This window comes from Tursiops truncatus, chromosome 7 (assembly GCF_011762595.2).
Source record: "Tursiops truncatus isolate mTurTru1 chromosome 7, mTurTru1.mat.Y, whole genome shotgun sequence".
In the NCBI taxonomy this organism is placed as follows: Eukaryota; Metazoa; Chordata; class Mammalia; order Artiodactyla; family Delphinidae; genus Tursiops; species Tursiops truncatus.
The window spans coordinates 7856030-7875581 of record NC_047040.1 but is presented as its reverse complement, the minus strand read 5'-3'; the positions used below and the strand labels follow the sequence as shown (position 1 = coordinate 7875581).

General features: G+C 38.2%; 1 protein-coding gene and 1 pseudogene across 17 annotated transcripts in view; both read left to right on the top strand.

Moving 5' to 3' along the window:
- Positions 1 to 19552, top strand: part of DIS3L2 (DIS3 like 3'-5' exoribonuclease 2) — a 373682-nt gene that overhangs the window by 18771 nt on the left and 335359 nt on the right. The window lies entirely within an intron of this gene.
- LOC117313055 (small nucleolar RNA SNORA62/SNORA6 family) lies at positions 359 to 492 on the top strand (annotated as a pseudogene).

Here is a 19552-nt window from a genome sequence, read left to right as displayed (position 1 = left end):
TTGATCCAGTAATGTCTTTTAGCATCTTTCCCCCTCTAGGACAGGATCTGGTGTAGGATCCCACATGGTATTTAGTTATCATGTTTCTTCTATCTCCTTTAATCTAGAACAGCTCTTTAGCCTTTTTTGTCTATATGACATTGGTATTTTTTGAAGAAGACAGTTTTGTTTTTAACAGGATGTTCCTCATTTAGTTTGTCTGATGTTTCCTTATGATTAGATTCAAGTTATGTATATTATTCTTGGTCTGAATACTACATAAGAGGTGTTGTTTCCTTGAGAAATATATCTTATCACGTTAGAAAAATTTCTTTTTAGTCCTAGTTTACTAAGAAGTCTTAATTACGAATAGGAGTTGGGTGCACATCGTTAGGGCTTAGAGTTGAGGCCACTGGTTGGCCAATGAACTCACAGGTGTAGGTTGTGTGCTGCATGAGTGGCAAGGGTGTCTGGCTCAGTGAGTGGAGTTTGATAGTAATCCTTGCTGCAAGTAGAAAGAAAATGAAATAGGTGTTGGACTTGATCCATGCCTTTTGGCTTCTAGCCTGATGACAGTTTGGCTCCATTGTGTTAATTTACTATATAGTGAATATGTTAACAGATTTCATAATGTTAGAGTAAACATTCTCTACCATGCATTCATGGAATATAGTTTTTAAAATTTAATGTTGGATGAATTTTTTATTTTTTGTCTTATTTTGGGTTTTGCATTTATGTTCGCAACAAAAATTCTTCTGTAATTCTGTGTGTGAAAGAGTGCGTGTGTGTTTATGTGTTCTGTCTTTGTCAGATTTGGTATCAGTGTTATTATTTAGCCTTAGCATGAATCGGAAAGTTTTTTTAAAAACCCCTCCCCTCCCCCCAGCAGTTTAAATAACATCGAGTTTACCTGTCTCTAAACCGCTCTGAGCCCCGTGCATTCTGGGGAGAGCTTGTGGATCTTTGGCAGCATTTTCCAGTTTCTTTTCTGGTTAAAGGTCTGTGTAGGTTTTTACCTCTTCTTAGGTTTTGTCTCTGCCCTGCTTTCCATTATTCTTAGGATAAAGATTCAGGCTCTGCATTTGTGGTCCTGTATTCTTTTTGCTGCCTAAGTGTTGTCACCATTCATCCATTTATTCAAGCTAGAAATCTCTGAGTCTTATTAGAATTTCCCCTCTACTTACGCCCTCTACTAATTCTGTTCTTAATTTACATTTTGAATCTGCTTCCTTTTTTTCCATCCCTACCACTGCCTGGACCCTTCCAGCTGTCTTAACAGGTTTCTCAGTCTCCAGTGTCTCCTTCTAAGTCAGCCCGTGAACTACAGCTGCAGTGGTGACACTAAATTGTAAATCTGATCATGTTAGGCCCCTGTTCAGAACTTTTTGGTGGTCCCAGGGTGAAGCCTTACCCAGAGCTTCTGATTTGGGTACAAGAGTCTGCTTGCCTATCCTTGTTTTCTGGCTTCTAGTTTTGGTCCATTCCCCAGCAGTCCAGCTGCAAGTCATTCCCCAGAATTTCTTTGCCCATATTTTTCACCGTTTGCTCTCCAGAGTGTGCCCTCTGACCTCTGCTCCGCCTGGTGCATTCCTCTTTACCCTTGAGCATTTCTCATAGCCTCTTTCTGTGAAGCCCTCCCGGAGGGGACTTCTTCACCAACAGAATTTATCAACTCCTCTCCGTGCAGCTACCTTACCTTTGCTCTTTTGTGACTGTAGTTATATTCTATTGAAACTATTTTTTGCATATCTCTTTTTCTAGTATATATTCGGTGATCTCTTTAAGGGCAGAGACTGTGTATTAATTTTTGCATGTAGTGTTAGCACGCTGCTTGGCACCGTAGATTCTCAGATGCTTGTTGAATGAGTACAAGGTGTATTTAGAGGACTGTGAGAAAACTGGTTGAAGCAGAAGGTGTGGTTAGAGGACTGTGCAAGATGGTGAGCCAGTATGGGCCAACAGATTATGAAGCAACTTGAATGTTTGGCTAAGGAGTTTGGACTTTTTCTTTAGTTACAAGAGGGGTAGAGGAAGGAGGCAAGAGGAGGGAAGGTCATTTATTATTGTTGTGCTAAAGAGACTGGTTAAAGTTCCATTATGGTATTAAAATTATTTTTAGTTTTTTAAATCTTTTTGTGTGGGTACCGGTTTATCAAATAAATAAAGATTGCTGCCAAGGTAAATAAATGACCTTACATTAATAATAGCGACTGCGTATCGAGTGCTTACTATCTGCCAGGCACTGCTTTGAGAACTCTGCATGTATTACCTCATGTAGTACTAAAGACAGCTCTACATGGTAGGTTTTAGTATTGCCTCTTTTAGATGGTGAAACTGAGGCACAGAGGTGTTAAATAACTTGCCCAAAGCCACAACTTTTAAGTGGTAGAACAGGATTCAAACCTGGACATTTTGGCTTCAGAAGCCTCTTAACGACTAAGCTCTGCTGTCTTCCATTAACCTTTTAGCCTATTGTAGTAGCACTTGGCCCTCCAGAAAACTGGCATTTTAACCTTAAATTAAGAACCGGGGAAACCATTTTCTATATTAACTGACATAAGCACATATTATTTGACTTGTTTTACAGTAGATGATCTATTTAGTAATAGCTTCAAATGTTTCGTCTGTTGCTTCAAGTGGGAACTAAAATTGAGCCTATTCTGCATCTGATTAGCATTTAAGGTACTTTTTGAAAGTATTAAATATTTGAAATGAACTTTTAAACATCAAACAGCTGGTTGTCTTAGCAAATTAGAAGTGAGAGTTTAGAGGAAACACTGTTAAGTTTTCTGGCCTTTGTCCTCAGGCCAGGTAAGAATTGTTCCAGCATATTCTTCAGTGCTTGGTCTAGTCTTTGTTAATTGTTTCAAAAAAAGAGCTCCACTATCCCTGAAGGAAGGCAATTTTCTGATCTCTGATATGTCTGGGAGTTTTTCTTTGTAATTCGTTGCAGAGATTAAAATGTGCTTTTTTCTTTTCAAGTTTCTTTTAAGGTCACTACCATGTGAAGTAACACAGAATACATGTGTGTAGGTTTGCCAAGATTACAGTTGCTGTGGGAATCGTAACTTTGGATTTCCTCACATCTGGATTATGAAACGTGCACAAAGGCCCTGTATGAATATAGGTTTTATATTTTATGTGCATCTGGAAGTAGCAAGGTCTTAGTGATGTAGCTTCCCATAAATGACAAGGTGAACTCTTACAGCCTGCAATTTTAAAGTAATCCCAAGGTTCTTAACGTTGCTGTGGAGCTGATGTCCCATGCTTTCCTCCTCCACTTGGAAGGTTTGCGTCAACACTGGGAAACTGGAGCTCTGGAGTGGAAGTGGAGGCCCAGCTTATTTCCCTGGGACCAGTAGACTTTAGGTTTGTTTTGTCTCCCGAGAAGTAAGGATTCCAGGGCTGCTGTTTTGAGTTCTCTTTTTGAAGCAGCAAGGAAAGAAGTGCCACAGGTCTGTCTTAGTTGCATTTCAATATTTTTGGATTTATTTTGGTTATTTGTTTTTCTTGGATTGTCCTATTTCTCTACTAACTACCTAAAGTTATTAATTATTAAATCCATGGTGATGCCCTTATGGGTGGTAGAGGTTTTTATCTGGGAAATACAGAATTTTGAAAAGGCTGCAAACCCTAGAGTCATCTTTCAAGCTCACTCATGTTGAATGGTGTGAACGTGGAACATAATTTCACTATAGAAAGGAGGACCAGCATCAGTTTGTCTTTGTAGGGCCTCTGTCAGGTCTCCCTGTACAGGGTGCTTAGCTGACAGACCAGATCCCAAATCCGCAGATTGGCTTAGGGGGTCATTAAAGTTTCCTCATCTTTCTATCTGTGGTCTGAATTTAGTCTTAGTCATTTTGCTGTTTAGAATTTTGTGTCTGGCATTCCTCCAGGTGCCTTGAATAATGCTAGAATTCTTCTCTGTGACTTTGAGGGAGCAGTACAACTGCTTGTGACTTTGTATGTCTTCCTCTGGAGTGTCCTGCAAGATGCCATGGGGACCTTGTGTTGTAGGCAGGAACATGGTCCTTAGCGAGGCCCTATCTTGCTTGGGGCTGAGTCTGTAGGTAGTAAATTCCAGATGTTTGTAGCTGCAGCCCTGAGAGTAGGCATTGGTGTAGCAGCACCTTCCCAAGAAAAAAGTAAGATATAAGTGACATTAAAAAAAAAAAAAAACCTAACAGAAGCCAGGTTGATATTAATCTTTTGTTTAAAGTAGAAAAAAAATAGTTTTCATGGAAACTGACATTTGCAATAACTTAGGGAAAACTGCTTTCAATTCTTGTATATTTTAGTCATTTTGTCCAGTTGATTATAGATTGTGAAAGTCACATATTTTTCCAAATTGCCATGGTAAAATTGGCCATGTGGATAAGCTTTGCAACTTTTTTCCTTTGTCTTACTGATTTTGAGATTAGTGTATGTGGATAGATGAAGGCTTTGATTACCATTCAAATTATGCATATAGCTGGTGGATGAGTTATTTTTCAGCTCTATTATTAAATCGTTGCTTCTGTATCACAGCATGAAATTTGCACGAAATCTGTATGATAACCTTGCTCCATAAAATTTATGCTTTATGTAAGTAAAGGCCTTAAGTGATAACAGTAGTTTTCACTGAGTAAAATATTTTACCATTTATGACTTGTAATTTAAGAGTTTTTAAAAGGGAAATTAAAAGCCTTCTCACACGCTTCAGTATAGTTTAGTACGTGTATGTGTATTTGTGGAAGGTGAAGTGCTGTGTGTGTGTATAGGAGTAGGTGAAATAACATTGGGTATTAATTGGTAATTATTGAATTTCAGTGATTAGCATACATTCATTACATCATTCTTTCTACTTTGTGATTGTTTTTAAATTTATAAAATAAAAAGATAAAAAAAGTCTACCCAAAAGTAATGAGGAAAAGTGATAAGGTCTTAGACTTTTATTTGATAGCACGGACTAGGAGTTAATGAAAGGCATGTTGCAGTTTCCAGTACCTTGTGAGCAGCTTTTTCAGTGCTGCTGAAATACTGCCCTGAATTTCTTCAGGAGAGAGAATATTCTTTTATCCTATTATTGCCCAAGTTTACTGATGGCAGAGATATTCCAGGGTGACCACTCACGTTATGAAAATAAAACCTTTTGTTTATGAGACACTTTCTTTTGCTATTTAGAACTGAGCATGAATTCTGATACCAATTGGGTGCCTTCTTGTGCTTCTTTAGATTCTGATTTCTGTTTTAAAAAAATGAAGTTTTTATTTAGTCCCTATTCTTTTAGATTCCAAAAGTTTCTCTGTCTGTTCCTTCCCCCACAGGATGAGGAAAGATTTCTTCTTTCTAAAGATTTCTAAAGGTATTTGTGTTTGACCCGAGCCTTTTGCTACTTTGTCTAGAATTTGTCTCCAAGGTCTGTATGTTTATCCCCAAAAGAGAAGATAGAATACATTTCAGGGGTTTGAAGGTGCCAATTGGTATGAAAGTCTTTAAAGCATAAGAAGTAATCTTATTTGTTCCAGTTTAGAAATTCTGTAAATGACTTGAATCATAATAATAAAATATGGAAGAGAAACATGATTGAATTTATAATATAATTCTGTACAAAGTAAACATGAGAAATGAAGCTATTTGCTGAAAAATGAGGCAGCTTCCACCTCATAACATTTTGGGGCCTTATTTGATAGCAGAGCTTATATTTGAGAAGACCCTGGATGATCTTTTTCAATTTTGGTTTTGTATGCTGCTGCCTTAAAGCAAATCTTACATTTATTGTTGTGTTATTTGTGATCAGAACTCTGGTACTTCAATGACATTAAGATGATTCTGTCTTTATTAGGCAGGGAGATGATACTTAGATCCACCCTAGCAATATCCTTAATGTACTTCCTGCCTTTCCTGATGTACTCCTGTGTGTTATCAAGATGTGAAAATATTAAACTCCAGAATTCAGATAAATCTTATAGTAGACATCAAGATTCTGGAGTATTAAATGAATTTAAAAAGAATGTCATAAGCAGGGGAAAGAAAGTTCAGTTGTCTTCAAGGGTTTTCTTAAATTCTGGAATATGGGGAAATGTTTTAGTATTTTGAAGATTATTATCATTACCTTTTAAAATTTGAGTTGAGAAACACTACATAGGCTTCTCATTCGTTTTCATCAGTGTCAAAGTTTATTGCCAAACTCTTTTTAATTCCCACTGTGACATTAGCCGTTGTAAATTATCATCCTGTCATCAAGAACATTCATTCAGGGTCTGCTTTGTAAGGCACTGTGTAGAAATAGGCATAAGACGTAGTTCTTGCTCGTCAATAATTTATGATTGTCGAGGAGTGACAGGGCATCTTTTTCTTGAGGTATAGTTGATATACAGTATTCTGTAAGGTTCAGTTGTACAACATAGTGATTCACAGTTTTTTAAAAGTTATTCTTCATTTATATTTATTGTAAAATATTGGCTAAGGGCATCCCTTTTTTTTTTTTCGCGGTACGCGGGCCTCTCACTGTTGTGGCCTCTCCCGTTGCGGAGCACAGGTTCCGGACGCGCAGGCTCAGCGGCCATGGCTCACGGGCCCAGCCGCTCCGTGGCATGTGAGATCTTCCTGGACTGGGGCACGAACCCGTGTCCTCTGCATCGGCAGGCGGACTCTCAACCACTGCGCCACCAGGGAAGCCCAGGGCATCTCTTTTAATTACTTCATTCAGTGAACATTTCCTGGGTGCCCTCTATGTGCCAGCCCTACTAGGTACTGGGATACAGTGGTAAACCAGACAGACAAGGCCCCACGCTCTTGGTGCTTACATTCTAGGATCTTAAACGCTTAGCATGCTGAACGATGTAATTGTTCAGTACTTTACAAGGGAGGTATTACTTTGTTCTGGTATGGTTGGGAAAGACTGATTGAGAGGGTAGGGCATGAGTTGGACAGCTGGACAGGAAGTAAATGTCCCGTTCCCAGTGTGTATTACGTGGAACCTGCTGTAAAGGATTTTGTGGCCAAATAAACGTGGAAAACATAGCACACCCTGGGATTGCAGAGAAGTGATCCCAAGAGCTAGAGAAATTAGGTGAGGTTTGTAGAGGAGAGAGGAAGTGGAATTTGTGCTTTTCTTCAGTGGGTACAATTTTAAAAGTGAGGTTGGAGTGGAAGGTGAGTGAATGTGTGAACTTGAGAAACATGGGACATGCTGGGGGAATACTAGTCAAAATGTACCTATCCCTGTCCCCCCTTCTCTCCTCACTGGAGCTGTCATTTATCTTGGCCCTACCTTTTCAACTCTTCTTTCCTTTCAGTATTTTAACACATTTAAGTTTCCTCTTTAATGAAAATAATAGCAACAGCAAATGGAAACTCTGTCTTTTAATTTCACCTCTCCCTTCTTACAGCCAAACCTCACAGAAGAGTCATCTGAACTCATTAGTTCCACGTCCTCCCTGCCCATTAGTGCCTCACCTTATTTCTCTTTGGTGGTTATTCCTGTTGCTTCACTAAAACAGCTCTCACCAAGCTCCCTGTGACATCCATACTGCCAAGTCAAATGAACACTTAATTCTTTATTTCACCTCTCTTAGCAGCATACGACTTTATTGCCCACCAGCTTCTTGAAACCTTGATTTCCTTGACATCACACTCTCCCAAGTTTTCTGTATCCTTCTGAGGAGACCATTCCTTTCTGTCTTTGCAGTTTTGGTTTTCTTCTCCCTGGCTGTTGAACTCTGAGGCTCCTCAAGTCTCAATCCTAGGCTCCTTCTCTTTTTATTCCATACTGTCTCCCTAGGTCCATCTCCTCTGTGTTTACAACTTCAGTTACTATTTGTTCTCTGGTGACTCCCAAATTTGACCTCAGCTTAGACATTGTCAGAGGACTAGAACATGACAGAGAGACTGTCACATATTTGAGAGTATAGAGTGAAAATAATGGGTCTGATTGATTGTGGCAGAAGGGTAAAGGTGATAACATTTCAGTGAGTTTCATTATTTCAGTTTCTTAAATTCAGAATTTCATTTTTCTTTTGGAAATGATCATTTCACAAACTTTATTGACCTATTATTTAGCAGGCACTTTGCTAGGCTTTGGCATTGCAGAAGGGAATAAAATATTTCATAATCTAAGTCTTTCTCTCTCTCTCTCTTTTTTTTTTTTGTTTTTGGCCGCGCTGTGCGGCATGCAGGATCTCAGTTCCCTGACCAGGGTCCTAACCACTGGACCACCAGGGAAGTCCCTTTTTTTGTTTTTTGTGCTAAGTTTCTTAATTACATTTTCTAGTATAATGGTTTTTAAACTTAGACTAAAACTATATAAACCTATATTCTACTAAGAGTTATAATGCTTTACAAGTTAGAGAAGCATTTGGGAGCTAGAGTTTAAGATGATATGGCATCAGCCTTGTTATAATACATAAGATGGCCCCTTTTCTTTATCAGTAACCCTTGATTGATGCCAGCAGTCCCAGAATTAGCCTTGAGGGTCTAAAACTTAAATTTAACTCCCTAGAGATTTTCACAAAGATCCTAAAATGGTAGGTTGTAGGTAGATGGTGTCCAGCCAATGTCTTTCATTAAAATGAAATAACTATATATAAGTCCCTCCTGCCTGTCCACTTTACTACTTAAGGATAAAATGGAGAACTCAGATTCTAATTACTCTTTTTGGTCTTCTGAGAAGAGCTCTAATATTCAACATGTCGAGTAAAAGTTTCTTAAATTACCATTCAGCTATGTCAATGGCCAGGTCCTAGAAATGAAAAAAGAGTAACAGTTTATTCATTTTTTTCTTTATGGATGACGCTTTTGGGGTCATAGAGTCTAAGAGTTAATTTGGAGTTAATGTTTTTACAAGATGTGAGGTTTAGGTCAAGGTTTATTTTTTTGTCTACTGATGTCCAGTTACTCCAGTCATTTGTTGAAAAGGCTGTCTTTCCTCCCTTGACTTGCTTTTGCACCTCTGTCATAAATCAGTTGGGCATATTTGAATGGGTCTATTTCTGGGTTCTCTATGTTGTTACATTGGTCTATGTGTCCCTTATCACATAGTCTTGATTTCTGTAGCTTTAGAGCTTAAAATTGGGCAGTGTATTCCTCCACTTTATTCTTTTTTTTCCTCATTATTTTGGTTATTCTAGTTCTTTTGCATTTCCGTATAAATTTTAAGATAAGCTTGTCTATATCTATGAAAAATCATGGGATTCTGATAGGAAATGTGTTGAATTTAAAAATCAGTTTGGGTAGAATTGACATCTGTACTGTGTCATAATCTGTTAGTGTTGATATCTTACTACTTCAGGAGAAATGTAGGAAGTTTACCACCATTTAGGCCTCTTTATCCTCCCTGCTTTCTAATTAGTTGTCTTAAATATCTCCTTTACATACATTGAGAACCACATCAGACAATATACTTTTGCTTTTAACCATCTAACATAGTTTTAAAAACTCAAGAGGAAAAAGCCTCTTTCATTTACCTATGAAGTTACCCACCAACATTAGTTTACTTTTTACTTCTGGGCTTCCCTGGTGGCACAGTGGTTAAGAATCCACCTGCCAATGCAGGGGACACGGGTTCGAGCCCTGGCCCGGGCAGATCCCACATGCCGCGGAGCAGCTAAGTCTGTGCGCCACAACTACTGAAGCCTGCGCGCCGTGCTCTGCAATAAGAGAAGCCCCTGCAATGAGAAGCCCGTGCACCGCAACGAAGACCCAACGCAGCCAAAAAAAATAAAAAATAAAATAAATTTATTAAAAAAATTATGTACTTGTCATTTTTATGACCCCAAATTACTTTGCAGCACATTTCGCTATTTTTTTCTGATTTCCAGTTATGATGGCTCTCTTCCTCATGTGTTTTGTAAGCATTTATCAGGCTTTTGGCTGTGGGAATATTCTGAGGAGGATTTGTTTGGTTCAGCCAGCAGCCTGAGACACTACAGCTTAAGGTCACTCTAAGTTAGTGTCTGTGCTTGGGGTTACTGCGACTGCACTGCGTGAGTGCAGGCCCGTCCTTGTGAATCTTCTGGGGGAACTCTCCTCTGCCCCCAGTTGGAGCCCAGGTCAAAACATACATTTCTTGATTGTTTTTCTTTATCAGTAGGTGTATTTTTTCCAGCCTACCTTTTCACTGAGTTGTTGAAGACCTCAGGGGTCTTGATTTTTTGCATTGGGGCTAATCTCTACTTGTCTACATTTCATATGGTGAAGGCTTTATCTCTTATTCCCCCTGCAGCTTTAAACTACAAGCCTCTTGGTACTGGAACCAGGATGTGCTCCCAGGGTCTCTGTAGCCTCAGCTTCTACGTATTCTGGTTTCTAGCTCTCACTTGATTTTTAGCTCCTGGGGATTTTCTTTTCTCTCTTGAGAGCTCAACAGTGCTCTCAAGTTGGTAATATTTTGTTCAGCAGTTGTAGTAATTTGATATCAGAAGGTTTTTCAGAATATTGACTCCACTCTGTTACCGGAAATCAGAGTTTCTGACACATCATTCTATAGATCATAGGTTGTTAGGTTAGGGACCCACTCCTGGTTCTTTCAGAACTAGTTGCCTGGGACAAAAGTTGCGTGCCATCTCACAGGGGGCTGTGGATGTGACCCTTGTCCTTAAAAGGAAGGAGTACGGGCATCTTTAGCACTACTGTCATGTCTGCCAAGGAAGTAGAGAGTCTCAAGAGGAGGCGGAGTGTTCAACTGTGTGTCAAGTGCTATAGCAAGGTCAAGTGAGATCAACACTGAAAACTGACAGTGGGATTTCACAATCGGAGATCTTTGCCAGAGCATTCTCCAAGGAATGAAGGGGGAAGAAGCCTATTGTGTTTTTTAATCTCTGGGAGGATTGTCCTTAGTCCAGGCAATTCCTGTTTTTCTCAGACAGAATGACTTGTTGTTTATCAGTATGTGGCTGTTTATTTTATATTCTCTCATTTTAATTCTCTCTGGGTTCCAGCCCTGCCTTAGGTAGATTGGTTCTGTTTGTCATAGAAACTGGACACAGCCATAGAGTGTAGGGCCTATCTAGTGTGTACCTGTCCTGAAAACTTTCCTTTATATCTCTTCAAATGAGGTAATCAGGAGACAAAATGAAGAGGTGAGAGCTGAACTGGAGTATTAAAGTAAGAGGAAGAAATGAGGTATTGCCATTTTTTGCATGAAGTTTCTGTTATGTGGAATTTCTAAAATTATTATGAAAAATTTCAAACATATAAAAACTAGAAAGAGTAGTTCATCAACCTTCATTTACCAAATTCAAGAGTTTTTGCACATTTTGCCGCATTCATCCATTTTTTATTTCTCTTTCCTTTGCTGAAATATTTTAAAGAAATCGCTGACATCATTTATTGTACATATACATACGAATACATATGCAGTATGGAGATTGTCATGCAGAATCACAATGCCATTATCACACCGGATACAAAATTGACAATTCTTTGGTATCATCTACTATATTGAGAGTATTAATGAGTTCCCTTTTTAAAAGTTCTCTGAACATTCTGAGATTGTTTCTGCTTTGTTGTCTTTGCACTTGTCATTCTCTCCGCCAAGAAGGCCATACCCTGAGACCTTCACATGGACTTTTTGTCATTCAGATTTTAGCTCTGAATTATCTCTTCAATAGAGGCTTTTCCTGATCACCAAAGCTAAAGTAGTGTCCTCTTTCCCCATCCCACTTGTCACTATCTCATCTGTCTGTTTCACTGCCTTATTGTCTGTTTACTTGTTTATTGTCATCTCTGCCCCCTAGATTGTAAGTACCATGAGAGGAGAGACCTTGTCGGTCATGTTGTGTTTATTGCTCTGTGCCCAGGGCCTGAAGAGGTCCTAGGATATAGTAATGAAGTACATGTTTAGAAACAAGTCAGCTATTAAGGAGATTAATACAAAAAGATTCCAAAATTTTCTTAGTATTTTATAACCATTATTTCTTCCTACAGCTGATTCTCATTCCAGAGCTTTTCTTCTCTCAAGAGCTTTAACCAACAGCTGTGTTTGCAAAAAGTGCTGGGTTGTTGTCCCTTTCAGGACATTTAATCTTTTAAATCCTCAAAATATTTTGTAAAATATAAGTGAGTAAAATCACTTCTGACCTGTTGAGAGGCAGTGTTTTTATTGACATAACTCTCATTTGAGATCACTTTATTTGAGCTTGCAGCTAATAAATCTCTTGACCCATATGAAACTGGATGGAATGATCTTGTAGAGCACATAACCTATAACTGATTATTTGAACTTCTTTTATTCAGTATATCATTTGTATGATGTTAGGGAGTGTTTTTTAATTGATATATTGTTAGCTGTTGGCAGTGTTCTTTAGCATGAGAAACATAACTCAATAAACAGATACAATTTTATAATTAAAAACTTGGATTCTTTTTGAAAATGTGTAGTTTCACACCAACAGAAAGATGCAAGAATAGTTCAGAAACTTACTCTATACTCTTTGCCAGATTCCCCAGGATCAACGTTTTACCACATTAACAGCCCTCCTCTCTTGCCCTCCTTTTTTTGAGCTGTTTGAGAGTAAGTTGCAGACACTCAAAATGAAGCCATTCTCTTTTTTACCCATTGTGCAAGGATCAAAATCAGGAGATTAACATTGATATAATGGCGTTAGCGAATCTATAGATCTTATTCACACGTCTTCAAGTTTCCCAATCATGCTGTTTATATGAAAAGAAAATCCTGGATCACAAGTTGCATAGAATTGTCATGTGTCTTTAGTTTCCTTTAACCTGGAAATTTTTCCTTTTATAATTTAACATATTTGAAGATTATAGGCCAGTTATTTTGTAGTAGGTCCCTCAGTTTGGGTTTAATTGATGTTTCACAAGTGACATGTTTTTCTTAACGTATCATATCAGGAGGCATATGATATTGATTTGTCCCATTATAGGTGTTTACTTCGATCATTTGGTTAAGGTGGTCTGCCAGATTTCTCCATCATAAATACATGCTTTTCCTCTTTGTTTTTTTTTTTGTTTTTTTTTTTTGTGGTACGCGGGCCTCTCACTGTTGTGGTCTCTCCTGTTGCGGAGCACAGGCTCTGGACGCGCAGGCTCAGCGGCCATGGCTCACGGGCCTAGCCGCTCCGGGGCATGTGGGATCTTCCCGGACCGGGGCACGAAACTGTGTCCCCTGCATCGGCAGGCGGACTCTCAACCACTGCGCCACCAGGGAAGCCCCACCCACTAGTTTTTAACATCCATTGATGAATATGAATTAATTATGATGATGATTATTACCAATGGTAATTTTCCAATGCCATTATTTTTTTCTACATTTATTATTTGGGATTCTGATGTAAGGAGAGTTTCCCCCATTTTTATTTATTTATTTATTTGTCTTTATCAGTATGAACTCATTGATTATTATTTTATTTAATGGGTTATAGATAATGTTGTCATTTAAAAGTTTTGATACTTAAATTGTCATAATTTTGGCCAGTAGGAGACTATTTTTTTTAACATCTTTATTGGAGTATAATTGCTTTACAGTGGTGTGTTAGTTTCTGCTTTATAACAAAGTGAATCGGCTATACATATACATATATCCCCATATCTCCTCCCTCTTACATCTCCCTCCCACCCTCCCTATCCCACCCCTCTAGGTGGTCACAGAGCACCGAGCTGATCTCCCTGTGCTGTGTGGCTGCTTCCCACTAGCTAGCTATTTTACATTTGGTAGTGTATATATGTCCATGCCACTCTCTCACTTCGTCCCAGCTTACCCTTTCCCCTCCCCGCATCCTCAAGTCCATTCTCTATGTCTGTGTCTTTATTCCTGTCCTGCCCCTAGTTTTTTCAGAACCATATATATATATATATATTTTTTAGATTCCATATATATGTGTTAGCATGAGGTATTTGTTTTTCTCTTTTTGACTTACTTCAGTCTGTATGACAGACTCTAGGTCCATCCACCTCACTACAAATAACTCAATTTCGTTTCCTTTTATGCCTGAGTAATATTCCATTGTATATATGTGCCACATCTTCTTTATCTATTCATCTGTCAGTGGACACTTAGGTTGCTTCCGTGTCCTGGCTATTGTAAATAGAGCTGCAATGAACATTGTGGTACATGACTCTTCTTGAATTATGGTTTTCTCAGGGTATATGCCCAGTAGTGGGATTGCTGGGTCATATGGTAGTTCTATTTGTAGTTTTTTAAGGAACCTCCATACTGTTCTCCATAGTGGCTGTACCAATTCACATTCCCACCAGCAGTGCAAGAGTGTTCCCTTTTCTCCACACCCTCTCCAGCATTTATTGTTTGTAGATTTTTTGATGATGGCCATTCTGACTGGTGTGAGGTGATACCTCATTGTAGTTTTGATTTGCGTTTCTCTAATGATTAGTGATGTTGAGTAGGAGACTTTTTAATGGGCTCCTGTGAACTTTTGACATGTCCCCATCATTTTGTGAGTGTTTTCTTACTTTCTGGAACAAAAAGATATTCTAGGCCAGGGCTTGGTAAACTTTTTCTGTAAGTGGCCAGATAGTAAATATTTTTGGCTTAGTGGGCTGTATTGTTGAAACTACTTAACTCCACCCTTACAGCAGGAAAGCAGCCATAGACAATTTATACATGAATGAGCATGGCTGTGTTCCAATAAAACTTTATTTACAAAGACAGGTGGCTGATTGGATTTGGTTATGGGCTGTAGTTTGCCAACTCCTTTTCTAGGGTCACATCGTACTTTCCCTTCTGCAGTCTCAGAATTGGCCGTTTTTCTAAGGAGCCTTGGTTCCTTCTAACTGTGAATGGTATTTAAACACTGAGACCTGGGCCCTTGGTATGCTCATTGCTACTGGGATATCACTGATTCTAGGCCCTCTTAGAAGGCAGCTAGGTAATATACGAATATATACATACATAGTTGTATGCATTTGTGTGTGTGTATGCATACAGGCACATCTATATTTCTGCATTATAAACCATTTAGTTTTAGTGATAGATCGAATTTCATATCTATACTACAGGGTTTGTTCTAGCCTTTCTACTTCCTATATTTCTTTCTCCAACATTGATACATCTGACTCCTGTTATCCACAATAGTACCAATAAGTAAACAAATATTTACTTATTTGTTTAATTCTAGAATACACAGAAAGTAGTTTGAGAGTTGCTAACTTATACCTCTGTGAAAAACTAATCTATTAATTAGAATTTAATTCTTATTTACACTTCTTTTTTGTCTTTAGCCTTAGGGTTGAGTTAAATAATGTGCTCAAAAGTTACTTTGGTTAGTTTTTTCCCCTCCATCCCTTTAGTATGTTGTATTTTTCATTTTAAACATAGTTAGGATCACTTGTTTTTATTTGCACTGCATTTCAGGCTATTTCCCCCATTTTTATTTTATTTTATGTCGCTTTTTTTTGAGTATGTGAAACATGAGTATGATTTCAAAAGTCAAAACATACAAAAAGGCATATGCAGTGAAATGTTACTCCATATCCATTTCTTTTACCAAGTTTTCACTTTTCTCCTTTTCACCCTGTTCCCACCTACCCCCTGTAGTTATATAGTGTCACTAGTTCTAATTTACTATTTTGTGTGTCTTTTTGCACAAATGAGCATATGTTTGTGTGTAATTCTTGTTTTTTCTTCTTTTTCATAAAAGGAAGCATACTATGCATCATCTGTCCTATAATTAATTCACAAACTCATGAGTTGGGCAAAGTAGAACACTTCTCTGTGGTGAAATGAGTGGCCTCAGCTAAATCTGCAGGGGTGAGTGGGGACTTCATCAGGTTATGGTCAAGTTGAGCCAAGAACAGGAAGCAGACTGGAGTCACCCACACTTTCTGCTTTGGGTTAAAAAGACAATGATGACTTTGGTAGCAGGGATCTTGGTGATATTATCTCTCGAGACTGCTCTAATCTAGAGTGTCGTCCTCCAGTCTAGCAGTTGCCCTCTATGCCTGGTGCAGTTGTGATCCTGGAGTCTCCTTTCTCTGTCATCTTGGAAATTACCTTTGTACTTTTTTGTGCTGTGTTTCTTCCTCATTGTATCCCATATCATGCTTTTTCTTAGTTTACTTTGTCATTTTGGTGGAGCACATCTTTTTGTAGCCTCATAAGAAAAAATATGTGAACTTTTTTTAGATCTGTACTTCTGAAAATGTCTTTTATTCTACCCCCCATGCTTCATTTTTAGTTTGACTGCATATAGAATTCTAGGTTAGAAATAATTTTCCTTAACTTGTTTTACTACTTTATTGAGGTTTAATTTATGTACATTAAATATTTCCAATATTTAACATGTTTTCTGAGGATCTAGTTTTTGTTCTGGTATCATTTCCCTTTAGCCTGAAGAACTTCCTTTTGTGTTTCTTGTAGTGCTTGTAGTTTCTTGTTTTGCTGGTGATGGACTTTCTTGGTTCCCCTTTACCTGAAAAAGGTCTTTATTTTGCCTTCATTCCTGAAAGATATTTTTGCTGGATATAGAGTTCAGGTTGATAGTTTTTCCTTTCAGCCCTTTAAAGAAGTTGTCCTGCTGTCCTCTGGCTTTCATGAAAGAAGATGATAAGATGTTTTAGGAGTGCTGACAGTGTTCCGCTGTCTTCTGGATGCCTTGAAAGAAGATGATAAGAAATAAGAGGGAATTCTCTGGTGGTCCAGTGGTTGGGACTCTGCCTTCTCACTGCTGAGGGCCCGGGTTCAATCCCTGGTCTGGGAGCTAGGATCCCACAAACAGGGCGGTGCAGCCAAAACAAAAAAAGATAAGAAATCTGCTGCCATTTGAATATATTCCCTTCTGTGTAGTGCACCATTTTCCTTTGGCTGCTTTAAATTTTGTCTGTATCTTTGGTTTCTAGCAGTTTGGTTATGATGAATCTATATGTAGTTTTCTTTGAATTTTTCCTTTTTGGGGTTCATTGAGCTTCTTGAATCTATATATTTATATCTTTTACACCAAATCTGGGATGTTTTTGTCAATATTTACTCTACTTTTTTGGATTCATTCTCTCTTTATCTTTTGGGACTCCAAGAACCTATGTTTGGTCTTTTGATATTGTCCCTTAAGACCATAAGGTTCTGTTCATCTCTTTGTTGAGTCTTTCTTCTGTTTTTCAGATTGTATAATACGTATTGATAAATTTAAGCTCATTGACTTTTTACCCTTTATCTCTATTTTGCTCATCCACTGAATTTTTAGTTTCAGATATTGTATTTTTCAGTTTTAAAATTTCCATTTTTAAAGTAAAATTTTATTTCTCTGTTGAGATTTCTTATCATTTCATTCATTCACATGTCTTTTCCTTTACCTCAAAGAGCATAGTATTCATGGCTGGTTTAAAGTCCTTGTCTGATGTTTCTAACTCCTGAGTCATTTTGAAATTGGCAAATGTTAATCTTTCTCACTTCGGAATGGGTCACATTTTCTGGGTTTCTTGTATTTGAAATAATTTTTGATTGTGTCTTGGATGTAGTTAATAGCATCTTTTGTAATTCTGAATTCTTTTAAATTCCGCGGAAGAACGTTGATGTTTTTGATTTCATTGGCCTTTAGTCTCAGACCTCATTAGGTTCAGACTGTAAGTCTTGTATTCTGTAGCTTCAAGTCTCAGTTCACTTGTTTAAGCCTATATAATGCTGCGTTGAGTCTGTCCTACACACTTACACAGTTGGAGGGTCAGCCTGAGACTTGTACAATGTTTATAAGAATTAAGGGAGTCCCTTCTTCAGCTCTCTCTTCTAGATTCTCACTGGCAGCCAGCTGTGGTTGCCCAGGCTTCTTTCCCTTTCTTCTGGCCAGGCAGCCTGTGGGATTTCTCTTGAAGTTTTAGCTGCCTGTACTGCACCACTCCTGTGACTGCAGCCTGCCTGTCAGGCGAAACTGCCCCTGTTCCAACCCCCGCCCCCCAAAAAACAAACACATGAAACTCACTTCAGTGCCAGTCACGTCCCTAAACTTCTACTCCTCCTAATAGCGTCTTTTGTTTACTCTTCAGAATCTCCAGGTAGTGTTTTTCCCCAGAATTTATAGTTGTTAACCTAATTTGTTTCTTATTTATTTATTTATTTATTTAATTTTTATTAGTAAAATTAAAAAAAATTGAAGTATAGTTGATTTACAGTATTAGTTGTAGGTGTATAGCATAGTGATTCAATATTTTATAGATTATATTCCATTTAAAGCTATTACAAAATAGTGGCTATATTTCCCTGTGCTGTGTAATATATCCTTGTTGCTTATTTATTTTATACATAGCAGTTTGTGTCTCTTAATCCCATACCTCTATCTTGCCCTGCCCCCCTTCCTTCTCCCATGGTAACCCCTAGTTTGTTCTCTATGTTTGTGAGTCTGTCTCTGTTTTGTTATATACATTTGTTTGTGTTATTTTTTGGATTCCACATGTAAACGACATCATACAGTATTTGTCTTTCTCTGACTCATTTCACTATGTAGGTCCATCTGCGATGTTGCAAATGTCAGAATTTCATTCTTTTTTATGACTGAGTAGTATTCCACTGTATGTATACACCACATCTTCTTTATCTGTTCATCTGCTGAGGGACACTTAGGTTGCTACCATGTCTTGGCTATTGCAAATAATTCTGCTATGAACATTGGGGTGCATGTATCTTTTCAAATTAGTGTTTTCATTTTTTTAGAATATATACCCAGGAATGGAATTCCTTGATCATATGATAATGCTATTTTTAGTTTTTTGAGAAACCTCCCTACTGTTTTCCACAGTGGCTGCACCAGTTTACATTCCCAGCAGTGTATGAGGGTTCCCATTTTTCCACACCCTTGCCAACATTTGTTCTTTGTCTTCTTTTTGATGATTGCCATTCTGACAGGGGTGAAGTAGTATCTCACTGTGGTTTTGATTTACATTTCCCTGCTGATTAGCGATGTTGAACATCTTTTCATGTACCTGTTGGCCATCTGCATGTCCTCTCTGTAAAAATGTCTATTCAGGTCTTATGCCCATTTTATTTTTATTTTATTTATTTATTTATTTATTTATTTTTTGCGGTACACAGGCCTCTCACTGTTGTGGCCTCTCCCGTTGCGGAGCACAGGCTCCGGACGCGCAGGCTCAGCGGCCATGGCTTACGGGCCTAGCCGCTCCGCGGCATGTGGGATCTTCCCGGACCGGGGCACGAACCTGTGTCCCCTGCATCGGCAGGTGGACTCTCAACCACTGCACGACCAGGGAAGCCCTTATGCCCATTTTTAAATTGGGTTGTTTGCTTTTTTCATGTTGAGTTGTATGAATTGTTTGTGTATTTTGGATATTAACCTCTTATCAATCATATCATTTGCAAATATTTTCTCCCATTCAGTAGGTTGGCTTTTTGTTTTGTTGCTGATTTCCTTTGTTGTGAAACAGCTTTTAAGTTTAATTAAGTCCCATTTGTTTCTTTTTGCTTTTATTTCCTTTGTCTTAGGGGACAGACCCAAAAAAATATTGCTACAATTTTTGTCAAAGAGTGTTCTGCCTATGTTTTCTTCTAGGAGTTTTCTGGTATCTGGTCTTACATTCAGGTCTTACATTAATCCATTTTGAGTTTAGTTTTGTATTTGCTGTTAGAAGCTATTCTAATTTTATTCTTTTACATGTAGCTGTCCAGTTTTCCCAG